The sequence below is a fragment of the Cyprinus carpio genome, chromosome A6 (assembly GCF_018340385.1).
Source record: "Cyprinus carpio isolate SPL01 chromosome A6, ASM1834038v1, whole genome shotgun sequence".
Lineage (NCBI taxonomy): Eukaryota > Metazoa > Chordata > Actinopteri > Cypriniformes > Cyprinidae > Cyprinus > Cyprinus carpio.
This window is the reverse complement of record NC_056577.1, coordinates 31,872,234-31,882,094: the sequence shown is the minus strand read 5'-3', so window position 1 is coordinate 31,882,094 and position 9,861 is coordinate 31,872,234. Positions and strand designations below refer to the sequence as shown.

Sequence of the window (9,861 nt, the reverse complement as noted above, 5' to 3'; positions counted from 1 at the left end):
TGCTTTTATTTATATTTATATCATATTTATATTTTTAGACTGCTCCAAAAATCTGAGGTGACTAGTAAAAATGCACAGTTTTCATAATTGTCTTATTTGATACACAGTTGTTCATTACAATGTTCCAAGAACATCTGACTTACAAATATTTTGTGTTTTGATTTTATAAAATAACATTTATTTATTTATTTATTTAAAAATCCTAAAACTTTATTTTTATTTCCTAGGTTAGAAAAATAATAAATAAATCTGGCAAACAAATATATATATATATATATATATATATATATATATATATATATATATATATATATATATATATATATATATATATATATATATGTGTGTTGTGTGTGTGTGTGTGTGTGTCTTTTTGGTTTTATACCATACCATAACATTTATTTATTTAAAAATCCTCAAACTTTCTTTTTATTTCCTAGGTTAGAAATATATATATATATATATATATATATATATATATATATATATATGGGACAGATTTATTTTATTTTGATTCTAACCTAGGAAATAAAAATAAAGTTTTAGGATTTTCAAATAAATAAATAAATAAATAAATGTAAATTATATATATATATATGTGTGTGTGTGTGTGTGTGTGTGTGTGTGTCTTTTTATGTGTGTACAACACATTGAACATACTGTATGTGTATACACTTTAAAATCCCAAAACTGTCTTTTTATTCCCTAGGTTAGAATCAAAATAAATAATTCAATTCAACGTGCTTTTCAGTGTGCTTTAATACTTTCGGATCCCCATTTATTATTTATACTAGCATTAACTAACTGTTTTTCTATTTTCTTACCATAATGTATAAAAATTACTTGATTTTTTTTATTCATTAATTAATTCAGATCATTTTCTTTCATCAGAATATATATATATATATATATATATATATATATATATATATATATATATATATATATATATATATATATAGGACAGTGTTCCGGTTTAAACAGTAATGTTGCCAAGGCACCACACAATACAATAGAGGAGGAAACAAACGAGTCACCAAACTAACACTGGCTTCTAAGCCTCCCTCTGGTTGGCTGTTCTCTGTCACGTGACAGTGCCCAAACAGCCCCGCCCCGCCCCTCCAGCAGCTCGTCAGAGTCAGAGCTCGAGCGCCGTCCGGTTCACCGACACCTGCTTGTACCGCGCGCGGATGCACCTGCAGTTACCGGTAAGCCACGAGCAGAGCACCACAGCTCCGAAACAAACACACATGCGACCATCAGCTATTTCACACTCCACATATTAATTATTCGCACAACATTAAACTTGTATAAACAAATAAATAAAAACATCTATCTAAAGATTTTTTTTTTTTTTTTACTATTAATTACGTCATCATTCCTACTTAACCATGCATATTTTGCATTGCATTGTCTAGTGAGCAGAAATTAAATATTATTGTAAAGAGTGCATGTTAAGTAGGCCTTTTAGTTGTTCATGTGAATTGTTCAGTATTTTATTTACAATAAACTACAGTATTTACATGCTTCAGTAAACATTTATTTAGTGCAACATTTTTTACACCTGTAATAATGCGGGAAACACAGATGAACAATGTGTTATTTTGATGCTATCTAATATTTTGAACTCAATATTCAGATGCAAGGTCGCCCAGTGTGAGATTATCTGTGGCTGAATTATTCTTCATTTGGTAACATCCCAGGCTTGTTCTAAGTGTGATGCTGTCACTTCGGATCTGAGAGGAACCACCGAGCCGTGAGAGATGTTCTGGGTTGCATGAGATTCACCGTGAAATATAGGAGACGTTTCGTAACCTTCTAAACAGAAATAATCAGACACGAATGAGTCGCTAGGCATCATACAGTAAGAGTTTAGAGCTTTAAAATGCACAGAGAGCAGCTCAGTTGGACTCAAACTCAGATCTTTGACTTTTAAGGGCCAGTTTTGGTATCCTTTGTCAAATCTGAGCACAGCTGAGACGTTGAGATGTCTTGCGAGAAGCAGGAAATGGAAGGAAAGTAAAGACTTGTAGTCGAAAGAGTTGAGATGTTTGTGATTTATGAGGTTTCTTCTGGTCTGATCTGGTACCAGGAGCGGCACTGTGTTCAGTTTTTTTACAAGAAGTGCCACGTTTAATGTAAAATTGCGTAACGATCGCTCGAGAACAAAGCTGTGAAGTCATGCCGTCATAAATCTGATGCATAAACGCTCTCTTTCTGAAAATCCCATGAATGAAGCAGATTATTTTTTGCATCGGCTGTGAGTTTCAGATTGACTGTGGCTTTATCATCTCGTCGGAACTGCTGAACGCATGCTGTTTTCTGTCCATCCGGTTCATTTCAAGACACGAAACGTGTCCTAAAGCACACACATACGATCAGACACACATGTGAATGCTGTCTGTTATATTTATAAATATTCTGTGTATTTATAACATTCAGTCGCAGTCGTAATCTGTGATTCCACAGACTGAACCTTCACTGTGCTCGAGAACTTTCTGCATTGTCTTCTGTATTTCTTTGAAGCTAAATCACATATGAATTGCTGCCTCAGTTCTGCAGTTCCTATATAAACAGGAAGAGGAAATATGCTGTAAAACATTTCAACCTACCACACTTCAAACTTCAGTTTAGCTGATGCCCTACTTTTATAAAGTGCTGCACTTTCTTTACCACTTTGAATTTAATTCAACTCTAAATGCTCATGACAGAAGTTCTTCAAGAAATGAGACGCTCTTATGGCGAAATCATATTTTATTGTGTAAGATTCTGAACAAAAGCACTTGTAATTGTGTTTCCTAAAAGCAACATATGCTTGTTTTTTAAGCTAAAGTATCAAGCAGAATAAAAAAAACATTAGGTGTGCATTAAGTAATGCCATCAAATAATAGACGTTTAATTATAAACAAGTCTGAAATAGCACTGTAAAAAAAAAGGTAATAATTTTGACGTTAATAAAACATTAGTTCCTAGTTTCACAGACAAGGCTTAAGCCTTAAAATGTAAGTTTTAGCTGCTTCACTTGAAAGAAACTTGCACTGATTGATTTTAAAATATGTCTGTGTCCTTGTTTTGTCTCTAGATGCTCACCAGTAATGTTTTTTCTAAGGCATGTTTATAAAAATGACTTAAATGTCCTTATTGAACAATGGCCTAATCCTGGCTTAGTCTAAGCCCTGTCTGTGAAACCAGGCCTATGAGAAAATACTATTTCAGTCCGCTTCAAAATTCCACGTTTAATTCAATGTGTTGCTTGCTATTACTTTGTAACTGTTTTGTGGAACTAACAAGCAATTTCTGAGTAAAAAAAAAAAAAAAAAAAAAAATTAATGCAATTTTGGGACTCTTATTTTGAATTTTGAATTTCTACAACAAATTATAATTTACCCAACATAAAGTAAACATTGCCATAAATCATCAACAGTAAATCATCAGCGATCTCTTGGCATAATGCATGCTATTTATTGATTGCAAACTGCTCTGAAACAGTGGCACATTTTTATTTTGAAGTGTGCAGCGCTGATATTTATATACTGAAATAATGCTTTTTGAAGTTTAATAATGACATTAAGCTATATTGTGATTCCTGTTTTCATCCATAAATGTAAGACCTTAAAATTATGCCTTATTTATTTATTTTTATGAATGACTTTTAAATTCATTTAATTTTGAAGGACCTGCATGCTCCTAAATGCATCTGTTTTTAGTGAAAACTCATACTGTCAAGCCTTAAAAAGACAGTTTAGATGCTCAAACCCACTTGCACCAATGATCTTAGGATGTACTTATACATTTATGTGCATATATTTTTGATTGTAGTGTTGATTTGGTATTAGATGTGTCTGTGTCTCGCTGTGGGTCGATCAGAACAGAGATGTGACTGTGACTGTGTGAGCGCTAATGTTCAGAAGATCGTAATGGAAAAACCTCACAGCCATGGGGTTCTTCCTGCAGGACACACACACACACACACACACACACACACACACACACACACACACACACACACACACACACACTAAATGAGGACACATTTTTGGTAGCACTTTATTAATCATCCCTTTATATAGCATGCATTTTAAATGCATTAATTCTGCATGCATAATGCATCATGAATAATTGTAAACACAGTTATAATGCATTATAATACATTGTTACACCTTTAGAAAGTACAATGCATAAAAACACAACAAAAAAAGCTGAAGTGTTACCAGAAGTGTTACCAGATTTTTACTTAATTTATTTAATTAATATTTAAACTAATCACAGCAATATAATATTATGCATTAGAATAGTTTGAGCACTACCTATTGGGCTTGTCATATTTTGTTTTTGGGGTTTGTGTTTTTGTTTATTATTTCACACATTATTATTTCACACAGTTTATCTTTGTTGCCATTAATATTCAGTGTTAGTACCAGTTATTTTAGTATTATTTATATAATATTACTGTTTTTATTCATATTTTTGAATCAGCTTTTATCGTCATTATTTTTAGTAATTATTATGTTAATTTTTTAATTTGTTTTAAATATAAATATATTTATTTTTAAATATTATATATATATATATGTTTATCTTTAATAATTATTATTAGTTTATTTTTTTAAATATATATATATTTACTTTTAAATATTGTTTATATATATATATATATATATGTGTATTTTTTTTTAATATATTTATTTCAGTTTTAGTTTGTGCATTTCAGTCAGTGATTTTAATACTTTAATACTTGTTTATAATTTTCCTTTAAGGTTTTTCATCTTATATTTATATTTTGTTTTTAGCTTAACATTTTAACAAAAACATGGTTTTAAATAATTTTAGTTTTGTTTGACACCAACAACACAGGACTTTATAACCCAGGCATTAATACATATTATAAATTTTTTTATACAATATTTTACATGTAAAACCTAAGGTTAACCAGTGGCTTTAACTGTGACTCTTTAAACACTGCTGCATGAGCTGCACTGTAGAGTAAAGTAAGAAAGGCTTATGCTTTTATGATGCAAATAGTGTCATTTTTCCACTAACAGTATTTGCACAGTCGATGTGATGTATTTGCATGTAATCACTCTTCGTTCTCCATGATGCCTCTGTCTCTCTGAGCTGTAAATGATAGTTATCTCTTATACATGATAGTCTGATCTCTATAAAGAGCTGCGTCAGAGTGGCATTACAAAAACTACAGATGAACTACATTTACACTAATGTTTTTTTAAAAGAAGAAGTCTCCTGCTCAGCAAGGCTGCATTCATTTGATCAAAAAAAAAATTGTGAAATATTATAATTTCATATAGCCTATATATATTTCTGTGATGCACAGCTGTATTTTCAGCATCATTACTGCAGTATTCAGTATAAAAAAACATACAGAAGACAAAAAAACATCTCTATTTACATTTTACATTTACATTTAATCATTTAGCAGACGCTTTTATCCAAAGCGACTTACAAATGAGAACAGTAGAAACAATCAGATCAACGAGAAAACAACAACGGTATACAAGTGCTATGACAAGTCTCAGTTAGTCTAGTACAGAACATGTAGCCAGGGTTTTTTTTTTTTTTTTTTTTTTTTTTTTTTTTTTTTTTTTTTTGGCATATGATAGAAAAGAAAAAAAGAAAAAAAAAGGTAAGTACTAATATTAGTTAGTTAAGTGCAGGCGAAAAAGATGAGTCTTTAGATGTTTTTTGAAAATGAGTAAAGACTCAGCTGTTCGAATTGAGATCGGAAGGTCATTCCACCAGCTGGGAGCAGTCCAGGAAAAAGTCCGTGAGAGTGATTTTGAACCTCTTTGGGATGGCAACACAAGGCGTCGTTCACTTGCAGAGCGCAAACTTCTGGAGGGTGCATAAGATTGAACTAGTAAGTTTAGGTATGTTGGCGCCGTGCCAGTGGTCGTTTTGTAGGCAAGCATCAGTACCTTGAATTTGATGCGAGCGGCTACTGGTAGCCAGTGTAACCTGATGAGGAGAGGAGTAACATGGGCTGTTTTCGGCTCATTGAAGACAACCCTCGCTGCTGCATTCTGGATCAGTTGCAGAGGCTTGATAGTACATGCAGGAAGGCCCGCCAGGAGAGCATTGCAATAGTCCAGTCTGGAGAGAACAAGAGCTTGGACAAGAAGTTGGGTGGATTGCTCTGACAGGAAGGGTCTAATCTTCCTAATGTTGAATAAGGCAAATCTACAGGACCGGGTCGTTGTAGCAATATGGTCTGTGAAGCTTAACTGATGATCCATCACAACTCCTAGGTTTCTGGCTGTCCTGGAAGGAGTTTTGGTTGACGAACCCAGCTGTATAGAGAAGTTGTGATGAAACGATGGGTTAGCTGGAACCACCAGCAGTTCAGTCTTAGTAAGGTTGAGCTGAAGGTGATGGTCATTCATCCAGCTAGAAATGTCACTCAGACAGGCTGAAATGCGAGCAACTACCGTCGGGTCATCTGGTTGGAATGAGAAGTAGAGTTGAGTGTCATCAGCATAGCAGTGATAGGAAAAGCCATGCTTCTGAATGACAGATCCTAATGACGTCATGTAGATGGAGAAGAGAAGCGGTCCAAGTATTGAGCCTTGAGGAACCCCAGTAGCAAGTTGTTGTGACTTAGAAACTTCACCCCTCCAAGACACCACCATGAAGGATCTATCAGACAGGTAGGAGTTAAGCCACTGGAGTGCAGTTCCAGAGATGCCCATCTTTCTGAGGGTGGATAGGAGAATCTGGTGATTAACAGTGTCAAAAGCAGCAGACAGGTCCAGCAAAATGAGCACTGAGGATTTTGAAGCTGCTCTTGCCAGTCGCAGGGCTTCAGTAACCGAGAGCAGGGCAGTCTCAGTTGAGTGGCCACTTTTGAAGCCAGATTGGTTGCGGTCCAGGAGGTTGTTCTGTACAAGAAACATAGAGAGCTGGTTGAACACAGCTCGTTCGAGTGTCTTTGCAATGAATGGAAGAAGGGATACCGGTCTGTGGTTTTCTAGAAGTGCTGGATTTAGAGATGGTTTCTTCAGCAGTGGGCTTACCCGAGCCTGCTTAAATGCTGAGGGAAATGTTCCAGAGTGAAGAGAGGAGTTGATAATGTGAGTAAGTGAAGGTATGACTGAAGAAGAAATCGCTTGAAGGAGGTGAGTGGGGATCGGATCCAGTGGGCAAGTAGTAGGATGACTGGAGAGGATAAGTTTGGAAAAGCGTCCGTCTCTGAGAGTGGAGAGAAGGAGGAGAACGAGTGAGCATTAGTCGTTGTGAAGTTATCCTCAGTCTGCAGTGTGGAGAATTGGTCACTGATGTTTCTTGTCTTATTTGTGAAGAAAACTGCAAAGTCATCAGCTGTAAGAGTCGATTGAGGAGGAGGTGGAGGCGGATTAAGAAGAGAAGAGAAGGTTTTGAAGAGTGTCCGAGCGTCACAACAGTTGTTAATCTTGTCGTGGTAGTATGATGTTTTAGCAGTGAAGACGTTTGCAGAGAAGGAAGAGAGGAGAGACTGATACACACTGAGGTCGGTAGAGTTTCTTGATTTAAGCCATTTCCTCTCTGCAGCCCTGAGTTTAGAGCGATGTTCACGGAGTACATCGGACAGCCAAGGGGCAGATGGGGTGGTGCGTGCTGGTCTAGACGACAGTGGGCAAAAGTTGTCCAAGCAAGAGGTCAGAGTGGAACAAAAAGTGTCCGTAGCACTGTTCGTGTCCAGAGCTGAAAACTGCGAGAGTGAAGGAAGTGAGGATGCAACCACAGAGGATAGGCGAGATGGAGAGAGTGAGCGTAGGTTCCGTCGAAAGGTGACCCGCGTTGGAGCGTGTGCCGCTTCAGGAGTAAGTGCTAGATTAGCAGTAATGAGGAAGTGGTCTGAGGTGTGCAGTGGAGTAACTAAAGTGTTGTCCACTGAGCAACAGCGCGTGTAGATGAGGTCCAGTTGGTTGCCCGATTTGTGAGTCGCTGTAGTAGAGAGTCGCTTAAGATCAAATGAGGCGAGCAGAGTGTTGAAGTCAGCAGCCTGGGGTTTATCTAGGTGGATGTTGAAGTCACCAAGCAGTACCAGAGGAGTACCATCTTCAGGATAATTTGATAGTAGCACGTCCAACTCCTCCAAGAAGTTTCCCAATTGACCTGGGGGGACGATAAATGACCACAAAGTGGATTTGAACAGGGTGGGGTTACAGTAACAGCATGTGATTCAAATGAACCGTGACCTGTAGGTGGTGGTTGAAGATCAGAAATTTTCCAATCTTTCGATATAAGGAGGCCAGTACCTCCACCCCTCCCCCCAGTCGTACGAGGGGTGTGGGAACAAGTGAAATGAGTGGAGAGGGCTGCGGGAGTGGCAGTGTCCTCAGGTTTGATCCAGGTCTCAGTCAGTGCCATGAGGCTGAGACCAGAATGAGTAGCAATGGAAGAAATGAAGTCTGCTTTGTTAACAGCGGACTGGCAGTTCCAGAGACCAACTGGAATAGAGAGCGTTGGAGTAGAGGTCAGAGGGACAGGCCTTAGATTTGTCAGGCAGGCCTTCCTTTGACGTACATAGCGTGCTCTCCGAGTGTTAGTAGTGATAGTAGAGATCTGAAAGCACATAGTGAATACAAGTGTCCAAAATAAGAATTTGAGGACGAGCTGTACAAAAATTGAAGGGGAGAAAAGCAATACTCAAGTGCCCTGTCGGTGTCCTTTCTCGGTGGAGTCGCGCAGGTAGAGTCGATGGTCTTTACACTCGTCGGTCTTCACACGAGGAGGCTTCACACGAGGGCTGCCGCGGGACCGCTGCCGCGGTGACACCTACCACTTATATATTTGCCTGATTACCTGTGATTGAAGTCAGCTTGTCACGCCTCCCTATTTAGAAGACCGAAACTGTCCAGTCCCGCGATAGGCAAACGCAAAACCAAACGCCCACAATTCACACGTATTTACCAGGGTAAGACACACAGTAATTAAAGCAAAGTTTCCCTAGCAACGATGATCACGCAGTAGTCTAATGAGAAAACGAGGCAAAAGAGATTTACTGCTCAAGAAACATTTCTGATTATTATCAATGTTGAAAACATTAATATTTTTGTGGAAACGGTGATAGATTTTATTTTTCAGGATTCACAGATGAAAAGAAAGTTCAAAAGAACATCATTTATTTGAAATGGAAATCTTCTGTAACATTACCAATGCCTTTACTGTCACCTTTGATCAATTTAAAGCATCCTTGATGAATAAAAGCGTGAACTTCTCACATATAATAACTCTAGAAGTTCAGAGGCTGCAGCAGTTTAATACCTTCTCAGAATGAGCTGAGATTAATGGCTGTTCCCTGAAATTGCATAATGATGACTAGTTAATTTTGTGAATTCTGCAGTTCTTTAGTTTGTGGGACACGACCAGATGTGGCGTGCTTGTTTAGCAGCTCAGATCTTTAACCATAAGTTTACTGCAATCAGATGCGTTGATATTATTAGACACGGTTGCTGTAGCAGTGTGTGTGGTTGTGTATTTGTGGCTGAACAGGAACACACAGTACAGCGGCCACAACCTCATACTTCAGTCCATATTACCTGATCAACTTCACAATATAGAGAGAAAACACACCCACACACACACACTCACACACACTCTTACACACACACACACACTCACACACACTCTTACACACACACACACTCACTCACACACACACACACACACACACACACACACACACACACTCACACACACACACACACACACACACACACACACACACACACACACTCTCACACACACACACACACACACACACACACACACACACACACACACACACACACACACACTCAGTTCGCATCACTGATTCATCCATTGATTTGTGCTCGCTGTGTGTTTGTGGACACCAGGACTCAT

The 9,861-nt window shown here is 37.5% G+C and overlaps 1 protein-coding gene across 2 annotated transcripts in view; it reads left to right on the top strand.

The window, feature by feature from the left end:
- The first annotated feature begins 1,104 nt into the window (after positions 1–1,104).
- Positions 1,105–9,861, top strand: part of arhgap9 (Rho GTPase activating protein 9) — a 40,099-nt gene continuing 31,342 nt past the window's right edge. For both annotated transcript variants that reach the window (XM_042759046.1, XM_042759045.1), the window contains exon 1: positions 1,105–1,208. The gene's annotated coding sequence lies outside the window, so the exon portion shown is untranslated. The remainder of the gene's footprint in view (positions 1,209–9,861) is intronic.